Genomic DNA, 15495 nt, shown 5'->3' with positions numbered 1-15495 from the left:
AATGGGGGGAAACTTAGAATAACATTTCTACCCTCAGAGAGCCTATTTCTAGTGGTAGAGAGATGGATACAAAATAAATTTGTAAAATAATGTCAGATATTTGGTAAGTATCATATAGAAAAATAATACTAGAAAAGAGCTAGACCATAATGGTGAGATAACGAAATTGCTAAGTTTTAACTAAAAGTGACCAATTTGAGACTGGCTTTCTTAAGTTGTTCATTTACTGAGTTTATATCATTAGTTTAAAATGATGGGAAATACAGTAAATTTTTACTTACGTCTCATGCTGATTTTTGTCAGTTCAAAACAATTCTGCATAAAAGCATTAAGTTAATTTCCAAAGGAATGCCGTTAAGAGGGGAAAGGGCAACATAATAGTGTTTTGCTCTGGGAGATTGAACAATAACACACAATACAAATTGGACCCACGGAGTGTATTCTTTAATGAAGGAAACCAAAGAAAGGACAAATCTATTTTCAGATTCAGCTGACACAAACTGTTGCCTTCGCTAATTTGCAGTGGGTCATACATCATCTCTGCTGGATTGGATATGACAAAATTTGGGGAAGCAAAATAGAAACCCTTGTTTTATATGACAACTGGAATCAAGTTACATTGTCATCAAGCAATGGGAAGTCCTGAGAAATTATTTTTCATGTATCTTAGTCAAATATCATAATATGAATAACAGGGACCTTTGCATTCTATCTATTTTGTTTATTTACTTAATGAATTCATTTATAGGGAAGTTTTTGTTATCCATTTACTCTAATACATTTATTTCGAACAAATCTGATGTTATTAGAATGGAATATTTTTAACCTACTTGAAATGAAAATACACAAAAGTCTAAAATTTGGTATATTCTAGAGATTTAACAGAAAAAGTTATCATTTTCTTAGCTATCATAATCTGGTAGTTAAAAGCAGAGAAAGAAAAGGAATATGTGTAAACGCACTTGCTTGGGTCCTTTATAATACAACAGTAAAACTAAATTGTTAGAAGTAGAGCAGTTTTTATTTTATTCTGCCAGTCATGATTATTCAATTACCTCAAATAACAGCTGGCTATAGCACTTGGATAGTACAAGCCAAATTATTGTGTATGTCAGAATGATGAAATTTTAACTTGGAGTATGTAAAAAATATGGAAAAACAAAACATCTATACTAATTATAGTAACAACTATATAAACAACTATACTAACAAAATTATATAAACAACAATACTAACAAAACAACAAAACTAAAAATAAAGCAAAATAAAACAAGAAAGAAAGAGCAAAGAAGTAGGACAGGAGAAAAAACCTTTAATACACATATCTGTATTCAACTATTGAACCTGGATAAATTATCAAGAGATTATTATTACAGCATTACAAAGACTTCTGGACAAATAACTATCTTTATGCTGCTCTGAATATTAGTTCTGGGCTGTCCTGACTTCACTGAGGGCTATCCTGACTTCACTGAGGAAATATCAAATAGTATTTTAAGTTATTTACGCAATCAATAAATTTATTATGATTCTCAAAGGTGGATGTTTTAGCATTGTATTCTCGTAGTGTAGTAAACAGGAAAAAGTATAATAAAGAATAAAACTGCCTATTTCCTCTAACTCCAAACTTTCTATAATGTATACATTGCATTATTTATAACATTTATAAACGTAATAAATCTATGATCTTATACTATAATGTCTTTGTTAATGTTTTGAACCAGTGGCATTAGTGGTTAAATAGAGGAAGTGGCTGGGCATAATGGCTCACATCTGTAATCCCAGCACTTTGGAAAGCTCAGACAGGTGGATTGCTTGAGCCCAGGAGTTCAAGAACAGCCTAGGCAGCATAACAAGACCCCCATCTCTACAAAAAATAGCTAAGCATGATGACACATACCTCTAGTCCCAGCTATGAGGGAGGCTGAAGTGGGAGAATCACTTGAGTCCAGGAGGTCGAGGCTGCAATGAGCCATGAGCATGCCACTGCACTCCAACCTGGGTGACAGAGTGAGAACCTGTCTCAAAAAGTTAGAAAGAGAAAAAGAGAGAGGAAGGGAGGAAGGGAGAGCAGAAGGGAAGGAGGGAGGAGGAAAGAAAGAAAGAAAAGAGAAAGGGAAGGGAAGGGAGAAAGAGAAAGAAGAGGCCGGGCGCGGTGGCTCAAGCCTGTAATCCCAGCACTTTGGGAGGCCAAGACGGGTGGATCACGAGGTCAGGAGATCGAGACCATCCTGGCTAACACGGTGAAACCCCGTCTCTACTAAAAAAATACAAAAAAACTAGCCGGGCGAGGTGGCGGGCGCCTGTAGTCCCAGTTACTCGGGAGGCTGAGGCAGGAGAATGGCGTAAACCCGGGAGGCGGAGCTTGCAGTGAGCTGAGATCCGGCCACTGCCCTCCAGCCTGGGCGACAGAGCGAGACTCCGTCTCAAAAAAAAGAAAGGGAAAGGAAACAATGGCTTTTCTTTTTCATAATAAAAATAAGCCATAAATGTATTATAAAAGAAATCTATTATGCTCCAGCTCTAAATAGCATTGTATGCTATACATCTGTGTATGCTACACAGTGTGTATATATATATATATATAGTGTATATATATATATATATACTGTTTTTTAGTATTTAAGAAGTACTTATCAATATTTAAATTTTTTTTCAGTCAATAAAATGTGAATATCGGATACACTTATTTTCAAAGGACATAGAGGCTAAGTAACATCCTTCTAGCTTTTCTAACTACATAACATAACATTCCTGTTAAATGCATGTATGTTTTGTTGTTATGTTTTCTTAAGTATGCAAACATCCAGCTATTGAAATTACATGGAAATTAATCAGTGTTCTTAAATGTGGTATTTTCCTTCAGTATGTTCTATGATTTGGCTTACTCTTTTTTTTGGATGGCAATATTTTTCTTTTAAATTTTATTTTATGAAGAGACAAAAATTGTCACTTAAAAGAAATGTAACTTAAAATGTGAGTCAAGCCAATGAATTTATTCATGTATAGCAGGATAACTTGTGTCATAATTTTAATAGGAACAAACCATGATTTCCTGCTTCAAGTTTAATTGTGCTATCAAAAGGCACTTCCTAAAAATCAAAGTGGGTCTTTAGGCAAATAGAAACCCGTAGACCACATACATATATGCAGAGAACAATATCACAGAAAGACAGATTTCTTTTATTTACCTATGTAGTCAATATTAATCAAGCATTTACTTTGTATGAGGCATTATCGTTGCCTAAAAATATAATGATATGTAAGCTAGACCCTGCTCCTATCCTTGTAGGATGAAATGTGTTCTAAAAATGTCATTGGTTTATAAAACAGAAATAAAATAAAATCTATAAATAAATAAATGATCTCTAACAGGTAAAATGTATGAGTGCTCACTCCATGCCTGATCTGTTTGACATGATAAATATATATTAACTAATTTAATCATCATGACAGTCCTACAAATTGTGTTTCAATATTGTCCCCTTTATGTAGATGAAGAAACTGAGTTACAATGAACTTAAGTGACCTGGACCAAACTTCGTAGTTAATAAGGTGCCTAGGACAAGATTTCAGCTCAGGCAATGTAGTTCCAGAGCCACTGTTTTTGTTTGTTTTGTTGTTGTTGTTGTTGTTTACATAGGTTTTGGGGAACAGGTGGTATTTGGTTATATAAGTTCTTTAGTAGTGATTTGAGATTTTGGTGCATGCATCACCTGAGCAGTATACACCGAACCCAATTTGTATTCCTCACCCTCCCTCCCACCCGTTCTCCTGAGTCCCCGAAGTCCATTGTATCATTCTTATGCCTTTACATTCTCGTAGTTTAGCTCCCACTTATGAGTGAGAACATACAATGTTTGGTTTTTCATTCCTGAATTACTTCACTTAGGATAATAGTCTTCAGTTCCATCCACGTTGCTGCAAATGTCATTAATTAATTCCTTTTTACGGCTGAGTAGTATTCCATTCTACATATATACCACAATTTCTTTATCCACTTGTTGATTGATGGGCATTTGGGCTGGTTCCATATTTTTGCAATTGTGAATTGTGCTGCTGCAAACATGCACGTGCAAGTATCTTTTTCATATAATGACTTCCTTTCCTCTGGGTAGATACCTAGTCATGGGACTTCAGGATCAAATGGTAGTTCTACTTTTAGTTCTTTAAGAAATCTCCACACTGTTTTCCATAGTGGTTGTATTAGTTTACGTTCCCACCAGCAGCATGGAAGTGTTCCATTTTCACCACAACCACACCAACATCAATTATTTTTTGATTTTTTTTTTTTATTATTATGACCATTCCTGCAGGAGTAAGTTGTATTAGTCATGGTTCTCTAGAGGGACAGAACTGATACACACACACACACACACACACACACATACACACACACACATGAATTTAAGTCCTATATAAATATAGGAGTTTCTTAAGGAGTATTAACTCACATGATCACAAGGTACCACAATAGGCCATCTGCAAGCTGAGAAAAGAAGAAGCCAATCTGAATCCCAAAGCTGAAGAACTTGGAGTCTCATGTTCGAGGGCAGGAAGTATCCAGCACAGGAGAAAGATGTAGGCTGGGAGGTTAAGCCATCTAGTCTTCACGTTCTTCTGCCTGCTTTTCATTCTGGCCACACTGGCAGCTGATTAGATTGTGCCCACCCAGATTAAGGGTGGGTCTGCCTTTCCCAGCCCACTGACTCAAATGTTAATCTCCTTTGGCAACACCCTCACAGACACGTGCAGGATCAATACATTACATCTTTCAATCCAATGAAGTTGACACTCAGTATTAACCATCACAGGTGGTATCTCATTGTGGTTTTGATTTGCATCTTCCTGATCATTAGTGATACTGAGCATTTTTTTAATGTGTTTTTTGGCCATTTGTATATCTTCTTTTGAGAATTGTCTATTCATGTCCTTAGCCTACTTTTTGATGGGATTGTTTGTTTGTTTGTTTGTTTCTTGTTGAGTTTCTTGTAGATTCTGGGTATTAGTCCTTTGTCAGATGTATAGATTGTGAAGATTTTCTCCCACTCTGTGGGTTGTCTGTTTACTCTGCTGACTGTCCCTTTTGCTGTGCAGAAGCTCTTCACGTTAATTAAGTCCCACCTATTTATCTTTGTTTTTGTTGTATTTGCTTTTGCGTTCTTGGTCATGAAATATTTGCCTAAGCCAGTGTCTAGAAGGTTTTTTCCTGATATTAACTTACAGAATTTTTATAGTTTCAGATCTTAGATTTAAGTCCTTGATCCATCTTGAGTTGATTTTTGTATAAGGTGAGAGATGAGGATCATGTTTCATTCTCCTACATGTGATTTGCCAATTATCCTAGAACCATTTGTTGAAAAGGGTGTCCTTTCCCCACTGTTTGTTTTTGTTTGCTTTGTCAAAGATCAGTTGGCTGTTAAGTTTGTTAATTTGGGTTTATTTCTGGGTTCTCTATTCCATTGGTCTGTATGCCTATTTTTATACCAGTATCATGCTGTTTTGGTGATCGTGGCCTTAAAGTATAGTTTGAAGTCAGGTGATGTGATGCCTCTAGATTTGTTCTTTTTGCTTAGTCTTGCTTTGGCTATGCGGGTAGAGCCGGAGAGCCACTGTTCTTAAATACTGCAGAGCTTCTTCAGCAACTGATCCTGTGAGAGCACCAACATGAGTCTACATTTGCCAAGTAAATTTCAAACTGGGGTTTAAAGACTGTATGGTCTACAAGTAGTTCACTTGTTTCTTTCTATTCTTCTGGCTTTTCCTCCCCAGAAAACCTAGATTCTAAATTTTAAATGAACTTAAATGAGTAACTCTCAGGAAAATTGCTTCTTTGTTAAAAGTGAAATTAAATTTTAAGAAACTCCTGATTATTTCCACAAACTCCACAAATTGAAAACCTCTAATACTGACTCAGGGTTTAAGCTGAATCTAAAATTTAGTCTTAATGCATTTGCCCTATACTTTCCTATCCTAATCTGTTATTGAACATATCATCCACAAAAATTTCAAATAATACTCAGAAGAAGTTTAAAGAAGCTTGGCAGTAAAAATAAAATAATACTGGTCATTATGTTGTGCTATGGACATATTAACAGAGAAACTTCAGCCAGCATTTTTCCTTAACATACCAACAAATATGAACAAATTCAAGAAAACAGACAACATTTAGGAAAATACAAATAACTCACAAAACATTAGTATGCAATATACAGTTGAGAGACAGTTCTCCATGAATCTTATGTTTCTGTACTTCTGAGAAAAGGGCCTTGACAGCATTGTTCTGGACTATCTTTTCAAGGATATTTATATAACAAACAGGTTTGGAAATTAGATAGTGTTTCCCTCTGAGCAGACGGCAGATTTGTTTCCTGACTGGTGTAATACAGATAATGTCTTTCTCGGAGGCAAAGGTTGGGAAGGTGTGCAACAAGCCTCCTTTAAAAGATTTTGGTATTTCTAAGTGCAGGAGTCCTCAGCTGTGATACGAACCCAATACATGTGCAGCATCCACCTGAGCCAATCCCTGCATCGCCCTGTGGGACTTGGGAAGCAAAAGGAACCAATGAGAACATAAAACTCATGGTGTCTGATATGACATCTGTCATAAATTTATTTATCGCTGACCTAGAATCTCATATCTTCTGCCAGCATCTATCAAACTTGGGAGACTAACTCATTAGCTTGCCAATAGTGTAAAGTCTCAGACCATGTACTATTTCTGACATATTCCAATCAAGAAGTACATCGGTTTTGTACATAGAAAGCTACTTTAGTTATGCTTTATTTAAGCCTTTATCTACATCTTGTAATACTCAGGTTTCTGGAAGAACCTATACTGAAATATAAGCTTGTACTGGAACTTGACAAGGAATTTCGAAACGGCAATCACATGTGAACCCTTTATCTAGAGAAATTTCCTCAGTAGCTGAAGCATACACACATATGCATTGGTAAGAAACCATAAAGAAATGGAAACTCTGATACAGAGTATAAAAAGCAGTTTTTAAAATTCACCAGATAGATCTGCATATATGCTTACATATTTTGACATCAAAAAGAGCAACTCTAATTTGTAAATCTGACTTACGTAGAATTTCAGAACCTAGAGAGCAACTAAGTATAATTTTTCAAATTGTTCAAGAACAACTAAGCTAATGAGCATATAGAAATATACACTGATCACTTCCACATGCCCTATATCTCTTCCCTGCTTCATTTTTTTTCCAGAGCAGTAAGCCTCTTCTGCAATACTTTATATATCACTTGCTTATTTATTTATTATCTGTCTCCCTCCACCAAAATGCAGGCGGCATGAAAGCAAGAATGTTTGTGTTTTCTAGATCCCCAGAGCTTTGACAGCATATGATACATAGTAAGTATCCAATAAATGTTTGTTGAATGAATTGACAAATAAATAAATAAAGCTAATATAATTTTTAACAAAATTGGAAAATTACTTAAAATGCAGTTTTATATAATGCTTTACAATTTGTCATGAGCTCTTCTTTATGTCATTAAATATTCTTTCAAACCATTATTTTTTTATGACAATATAAAATACAGTTTTACTGATCTATCATAATTTAAAGATTCCCTCATTGGTAGACACTTGGCTTTTGTCCAGCATTTTGATATTATAAATTAGCCTGCCTTGTATTTCCATGAATGTTAATATTTGACCATCCTAACACTGCTTATGCATGATAGTCTCATTTTAATGAAATTCTCTATAAACATTGTTCACATAAAAACCAATTGTGTTATAGACATGCCCTGCTTTAGGCAATTTTGATTAAAGTCTAATTATGTATAATAGTTATAGATTTTTTATTTTAAAAATGTTCATCATGTGAGTCTGCTGAAGAGAAATTCCTTTACCATACTATTGTAGTCCAGAAAAAAAGAAAATTAAGACCAAACATTTCAGACATAATTTTATCATATAACAAATGATCCAAAGACACTTTTAGGCTTTTAAATGATCTTTCTGGATTATTCTTCTTTTCTAGCACTTTAAGCTTTTAAAATTTTAAATTGTTAGCCTTAAATTATTTTCAATTTTAAAATCAGAATGCTTTCTTCCTTTATTTAAAATTTTCACTTATTCTTTTTTTTTTTTTCAACTCTTTGAGAAATAAAGAAGCTTGGACTCCACTCTGCTGTGAGAGCTTCACAGATCTAGTACTGGTCCTCACAAGCTTTCTAATTCACATGTTATACTGCCGTTAACATGGTGGAAATTGGGCCTTGTTCTTTGGTTGCCTGGTTTTTTTCCACTTTTTGATTGAGCCATGGTAGTGACTAAAGAAAAGTGTGAAAGAACATCCCGTTCCACACAAACCATGCTCTTAAGGTCTATCTCCAAATAATGGAAAATCTCAGAGTCACCATGCTAGAAACTCAGATGCTTACTGTTATGGACTGAAGTCTGTCCCCCCAAGATTCATATGTTGAAGCCCTAACTTCCAATATTATGGTATTAGGAGGTGAGACCTTTGGGAGGTAATTAAGTTTAGAGGTGATCAGGAGAGTAGAGCCCCCATGACAGGATTAGTGCCCTTATAAGGACAAAGATATTAGAGAATCCTCTTTCTGTCATGTGAGAATACAATGAGAAGATGGTCATGTACAAGCCAGGAGGAAGTCCCTTACCAAACACAGAATCTGCTGGCACCTTAACCTTAGGCTTTTCAGCCTCTAGAACTGTGATAAATGTCTGGTGTTTAAACCACCACCCATTCTATGGTATTTTGTTATAGAAGCCAGAGCTGACTAAGACACTTACTATTTTCCAGTTCTATTATAAATTTTCCAGGCACTGAGAAGCACAATGTCTACTGAGGGTGAAAGTACCTCTAGTGATAGGGACCTACCAATTCACTAACATTAACAATGACCCAGAATGTTTTGCAAATGTATTATTTGGTGTGTGTGACTGCACATGTGAGAACCCACAGCTTTGCCTACTAAGAGGCATATGAAGGAGTGGGGTCGTATGAAAATGGTCACTGTTAGAGTCTAGATACCCCAAGTCATCCAATCAGAACACTTAATCATAACTAAGACTGTCTGGATGCCTACCTTTATGTAGTAGAATGTCCCAAATTCTCAGCAATATTGTAAAGGCTGGAAGTAGAGTTATGGTTATCCTTTACATGCTCTTGTTATAACTATTTTCCTACACGTTCCTGAAGTGAGCATCCTTTCTCATTAGTCCATTTTCATCAACACTGGAAATCACTCCCTGCCTTCCATTTTCCCAGTGCTCTTGGGTTTAGTTGAGTGTTAAGGAGTACCTAGAGCAAATTTTAATATGAGGAATGAAGTACAGTACCAGACAAGTTGGTGAAGAAGAAGAGGAGCAAGAGGAATAAGAGGAGGAGAAAGAGAAGGGAGGGAGTGAGCAGAGGAGGGGGAGGGGAGACATATGTGGGGGAGAAAACCAATGAAGAAGAAAAATTATTATTTATTATTATTATTAATGTCTCATCACTGGGAATTTCAAAGGTTATATTCCTCTATTGTCTGGTCCCCTTGCTGTGTAACTTAGCCTTCTTTTTCTTGTTACACCATTATTACATCTCTCCATTCTCTCTATTAACACATATCACCAACTTTCTATGACTGGACAATGTAAAATTTTTTATCACTTTACTATGCAGAACAAGTCAGCTCTCTCTTTTTTTGTTTTGTTTTAAATATAGAGATGGGGTTTTGCCATGCTGCCCAGGTTGATCTTGAACTCCTGAACTCAAGCGATCTGCCTGCCTTGACCTCCCAAAGTGCTGTTGATACAGGAGAGACAAAGAAATTATTTAGACAGATAGTGAGTGTAAAAGAGTCCTTGGCAGACTTTCTCTTTTAACAAAAAGCAGCCCCTAAATCATTTCTTTTCTAACGAAGGGCATCCTAAAATATGAAGCCGCAAACATAAGTAAGCAAGCTGGAAGCTTGCAGGGGGGAATGCCAGCAGCTGTGCCAATATAAAAGGACTACCTGAAGGCGAGGCATGTCCAACATTGAGGCTCCTTCTTCCCTTTTCTTTGTCACCACGTGTACAGTAAAGAAACAGGCAACATGGCACTGGCCAGGCAGAAAACTCATCTGCATAACAAAAGATTAGGGTGCAGTGGCCAGATTTTCACACCCTATGCAAATGGCACACTTAGCCTTAACCAGTGTTTTGCGCTTTATGCAAATGACACACCTAGTCCAACCAATCTTTTATGCTGTATGTAAATCAGACACTGCTTCCTCAAGCTCATCTATAAAGCCCTTTGCATTCCATCACAGAACCAGCAACCCATTTCTCCAAGACCCCTTTCTCTGCAGCAGAGAAATCTCTTCTCTTTATTTAGCCTATTAAACCTTCCCTCTTAAGGCTTTACTCTTAAGAGTAAAACCTCACTCTTTGTGTGTCCACGTCCTTGATTTCCTTGGCATGAGACAACAAAGCTTGAGTATCACCCCAGACAAATACTGCCACTTATCTGGGATTACAGGCGTGAGCCACCACTCCCAGCCTCAGCTCTCCTTTGACAAAATCTCCTTCCATAGCATGATATAACATATCTTTTATAGGTCAAGATGCTCCTTGAGGTATTTTCACCCTACCCACATTCAGTCAGCAGCATTCACTAATTAAGAGAAAACAGAGACTTCTGAGTATATTCTTAACAGTATTGAAAGTGGTGACTCAGACATATATTTGCACACAAATGTTTATAAAAGGATTATTCACAACAGCCAAAAAAGTATAAATGACCAAATGGATGAATGGACGAACAAGATGTGGTTTATACAGTGCATACAATGGAATATTATTAAGTCTTTAAAATGAAAGAAATTTTGACACATGCCACAACATGGATGAACCTTGAGGACATTATACTAAGTAAAATTAGCCAGACACAAAAGGACAAACACTGTATAATTCCATTTATACCTTGTACCTACAGTAGTCAAATTCATTGAGATGAAAAGAAGAATGATGGTTGCCAGGGTCTGGGGGAAGGGAGAAATGATGAATGCAGAATTTCAATTTTGGAAGATGAAAAATTTCTGAAGACAGATGGCAGTGACAAATGCACAATGTAAATATACTTACATTTAAAATGGTACATTTAAAAATGGTTAAAATGGTAAATTTTATAGTATGTCTATTTTATCACAGAAAAAATAAAGCAGAAAAAAATGTATTTTATTTTCAAAAGCCAATGTTTTGAATTGTAAGAGCTGGGCATTTGAGCCACAGTGTATAAAATCTCCACCATAAAAAGACAAATTGAGAGAAATGCATGCTCATGTAAGAGCTAATTTTTCTCAGTTCAAAAGAAAACACCAATCTTGTGGTAAAGAAGAGAGGAAAGAGAGGAGAAGATAAAAAGCTAGCATTGGTTGTTAAATAAGAAGGTGAGTAGCAGAATGACAGGATAACCATGTAATTTTTGGAGAAAATAGACAAAAGGAAACCTATTCCAGCTGTATCCTCCATCTTCACTCTACCCTAACACAAGGAAGGGCTGGTGAAACAGCAAGTACCCAGAGTTTCCTTGTGCCCACCATAGTTCAAAAGAAAAATATATGTCTGCATGAGAGGTAGGGGAGATCTAAGCAAATGAGTCTGAGTCAATCTCACAGAATCCCAGAATGCTCCTGTGACAGGGAGTTCAGTAGAATGAATTCTCATGCACCTCAGAGTAGCCCTGATACTATCATTGCCTTAGACAGCCCTTTCAATGTTCCAAATATTTAGAGTATCATGGGAGGAATGACTGAATATATTTAAAACACTTAATGATGTGTAGAAATGGCTGAAAGTGTGGTGATCTGCAGAGACCCTGTGGTTTAGAACTGTGGTGTCCAATGCTAGCCACATGTGGCTAGTGGCTACCCATTTGAACAGTACTGATATAGGACATTTCCAAAACTGCAGAAAATTCTGTTGTACAGTGCTGGTTTAGAACAGAAGGCAACAATAGCAACTTATGTGGCTGGGCAACCAAAAGTCATGTGGATAGACTCGAGTGCATCCCAGCTCTGCCAATACGAACAGAAAAGGACAAAGAACAAGATGTCTCCTGCCCCTTGACATTTTTAAAGCACCCAGGATTTAGGTACAGTAACTCTTCACTGAATGTTGTCAATGAGTTCTTGGAAATTGCAACTTTAAGCAAAACAACAGACAGCAAACTAATTTTACTACAGGCTAATTTATATAAACAACTTGTGTTTCTATGGCATATTTCTGATTACAAAAACATCACCAAACTTCTACATGAAGACTGAAACACTTCTGATATTCAACATTAAAATAAACATGAGGCCGAGGCGGGCGGATCACGAGGTCAGGAGATCAAGACCATCCTGGCTGACACGGTGAAACCCCGTCTCTACTAAAAAATACAAAAAACTAGCCGGGCGAGGTGGCGGGCGCCTGTAGTCCCAGCTACTGGGGAGGCTGAGGCAGGAGAATTGCGTGAACCCGGGAGGCGGAGCCTGCAGTGAGCTGAGATCCGGCCACTGCACTCCAGCCTGGGCGGCAGAGCGAGACTCCGTCTCAAAAAAATAAAAAAAATAAAAAAAAATAAACATGAGCTATATACATTTAAGAAAGATTGATGAAGGCAAGCAAGATAATTATTTACCCAGTTATTCCAGTTCAGGGTCACAGGTGGCCAGAGACTCTCCCCACAGCTCAGGGTGCAAGGCAGGAGCCCACCCTGGATAGGACACCGTTCCATCACAGAATGCAGGCTCACACACAGTCACACTCACTCACACTGAGACAAGGTAGGCATGCCAGTTAACCTCACATGAACATCTTTGGGATGTGGGAGGAAACTAGAGTACCCAGAGAAAACCCACGCAGACATGGGAGAAATGCAGACTCCACACAGTGGCCCGGGCCAAGAAATTACATTTTTTCTCTTCAGTTCTATAACAAGATAACATTGAAGTAAATGATTTTATTTGAGTACCTGCTGTATATTCCAAGAAAGACTGAATGCAATTAAAATTGTGTCTTTACAATACAGACAATGGAGTTTCGAAATAGAAATTAAGTTTGGTTTGAAGGAAAAAAAGTAACTTTCCTGCATATGTAGCCTCATGGATTAAAATGTATACTACATCACACAGGAATCACACTTCTCTGAGATGAAACAAGCCACATTATTGTGTAAAAGTGACTGCAACAACTTTTTAAAGTAAAAATTGCATTCCAATCAGCACCTGTATGAAATGCCCAGCACAGTGCCTAGTTTATCTGCCTAGTTAATAGATGGCACTCAAAACTGATTGCTTTTCTGATTATATAAAATAAAAGTACTATCTGAGAAGAAGCAAAATTCCCATGTCTACAAACAACAAAGCTAACTTTGATAATAAGTGGGCAATGAGAGCCAAATGACCTTGAAGTCTTCTAAATCAGAAAACTCAGTATATGTTTGATGCAACGGTCCCTGAGAAAGTTTTATGATTTCAAAATCACATACTATATCAGGTTCTTTTGCCCACCGGCAGTACCGGAATTGGCAACAGCTGTACTGTCAAATTCACACTAATCAGTTAACAGTTGTCCAAATCAAATTGCAGTCAAGGTTGTTAGAGTCACTGATAAAATAAACAGTTGTTGAGAGGGGGTGGCACAAGGCAGTGAGATCACACTAGCAGCTGGGACTCCGGGTGGGAAGATCCTTGCGAAGTCAGGAGACAGTTAAGACCTCTACAACCTACACATTTGCAGAAACTAGTTTAAGCCAATGACTCCTTTAGTATTGGACTCTCCTAAAGGTGGGTGATCTTAACTGCATTTGCAATTACCAGAAAAGGAAAAAGTAAATAAATGAACAGAGAAGCCTCAGGAATATTATTCCTAATGTACAGCCTCCATTGTGAGGATGAGAGCAAGGCTTAGGAATAAATGGTAAACCTCTGAATCCACTGGCAATCCAAATGGCGAGATTTAGAGCCGGCCTGGGAATTTCAGAAAAATAGAGTTGTTAAATTAGCTAGTTGGTACAATTTCTACAGATGTTTTTTTGTGAGCTCTGAGTTTCTGGAAAAGCTAAAGTTCCCTGCAGTCTCCACCTACTTCCAAAGCAGTCACCATGGCTCACTGTCAGCCAAGTTTCCTGCCAACAGTCCCTGTGTGGGGGAAGGAAAGAATCAAAGAAGGACAACTGGACAAAGGTAGTATGACTTCATCCAACTAGATATTTTTTCCTCCCCCATTACTAAGTCACAGTTCTGGGTCTTTTTTAAGTTGACCTTTTCTAGGTCCATGTTCAGCATTATGTATAGAGAAAAACTGTACATTTTCACCAGGAAGGGTTTGTACTTGTTCAGTTTATAATTCAATATAGGTGAGTTTCAAATTTGTCTTCTACCTCAAAATGCAGCAGATTCCAAGAACTGAGTTTAAATGTGCAATGTGTAAAAAGCTCATTCAGAGTAGCTCAGTCCTCATTTACAGGAAAGGAGAAAATACCTAAAAAGAGTGTGGATGGTAAGGCCAAAGTGTCAAATATTCTTTTTTAAAGAAATAAAACCTCAAGGAAATTTTTAAAAACTATTTTTCTTTTTAAAAGGAAGAGAAATATATAATTTTTAGGGTGTCGAAACAGGCCATGTAAGTATATGCAATCATGGTTTTGATTATGTTTAAGTAAATGAAGGGGAGAGGAAACTGTCATACTTATGGACCTACTTGTGATTGTGCTTATTACTGTATGTACATCTCACAGTAATCTACAGAGAGCATAACAACAGTGCTGCACACTATTAATCTGACTCCACGGTGAGACATTGAGAAAGGTGAAGTAAGTGGACTGAGAGCCACAGCTCCCAAGAGCAATGCTTGGATAGGAACCCAGATCTTTACCTTCAAAGGTAAGCTACAAATTCAAAACCTAATAACCACAGACTATTTTCAGTAGTAACTGAAACTAATTCAGCAAACACTGTCTATTATGTATTGACCACCTAACAAATAGTGAATTTTGGAAATATATCAGACCTAGATAGACTCTGATAGACAACTCTTCACTCTCCATTTATTTCAGAGGCAGTTAGAAAAAAAGAAACAGGCCTTTCTTCCCTTCTCAACCATCAGAGGCCTGTATAGACTATAGACCCTTCCATTTACTTTCCTTCTTTATATCATCTGGGAATGTATTAAACCTGCATTCTGGGCCTACAGCTTTCATGCATTAGGTCACACATAGAAAGCAATGGAAAGTCCAGGGTTGCACCTGTAATGGCAGTCCTACCCAGCCCCTCTCTGTCTGATGCTAAGGCTCACTGAAATCAAGGCCAGACAGAATTGAGGACCAGTCCAAAATTATTCTCTACTCCATCATTTATTCTAAGCTGCCAGTGATCTTTATAATTGGTAGCTAATTTCTTAATGGCATATGCAGTTTCTTGATAAACAAAACAGTGGCAAGGAAAACAGCAAATATGGACAGATGTAGGATTTTTAATATTATA

The 15495-nt window shown here is 37.1% G+C and overlaps 1 protein-coding gene across 1 annotated transcript in view; it reads right to left on the bottom strand.

The window, feature by feature from the left end:
* ZNF385D (zinc finger protein 385D) overlaps nucleotides 1-15495 on the bottom strand; it is a 335927-nt gene that overhangs the window by 219212 nt on the left and 101220 nt on the right. The gene's annotated exons all lie outside the window — the stretch shown is intronic.

The sequence above is a fragment of the Macaca mulatta genome, chromosome 2 (assembly GCF_049350105.2).
Source record: "Macaca mulatta isolate MMU2019108-1 chromosome 2, T2T-MMU8v2.0, whole genome shotgun sequence".
Classification (NCBI taxonomy): domain Eukaryota; kingdom Metazoa; phylum Chordata; class Mammalia; order Primates; family Cercopithecidae; genus Macaca; species Macaca mulatta.
The sequence above is the reverse complement of the archived record's forward strand: the minus strand, read 5'-3'. Positions and strand labels throughout refer to the sequence as shown.